This window comes from Vipera berus (genome assembly GCF_964194415.1).
Source record: "Vipera berus genome assembly, chromosome: 1".
Lineage (NCBI taxonomy): Eukaryota > Metazoa > Chordata > Lepidosauria > Squamata > Viperidae > Vipera > Vipera berus.
Genome location: NC_138202.1, coordinates 263161875 through 263162436, shown reverse-complemented (window position 1 = coordinate 263162436; position 562 = coordinate 263161875).

The following is a 562-nucleotide window of genomic DNA, read 5'->3' as shown; positions in this document are numbered from 1 at the left end:
TTGTATTCAGGGAGAGTTTCTCAGGTGATGAACGCTGACAGAATAAATGCAGAAGAAGGTCGCCGAGGAATAAAAGGCTCTCAAAAGAAACACACGAAATTAGTATTTCATCCTTGATGAGTAGCATAGCAGTAGGGTTGGTTATATTACAACCTGAAGTTTCACAGGGTGGGAATAAAGAAAATGTAAACGAACAACTGCCACTTAGATCTGAGGGTAAAAAATGTAAGCCAGGTTACCTGATAGGGAAGCCACCAGATCTGAACCAGAGAGGGTCTAAGGTTGGGACTTGGCCTCAAATGTTAAATGTAGGAACTGCAGCTGTAGGCAACAGTTCATTTCTGGTCATACCCTAATGCTTTCTTGCTGTAGACTTGCTGTGTTAAGTTGCTGAAAAGCTTCATCAAAGTTTAAGTCTTTCTTTAGGGAACCTGACAATCCCCTAGAACAGAGCTGGGGAGCCTTGGCTCTTTTATGACTTGTGGACTTCAAGAATTCCTGAGCCAGCCATAACTGGTTCAGGAATTCTGGGAGTTGTAGTCCACAAGTCATAAAAGAGCCA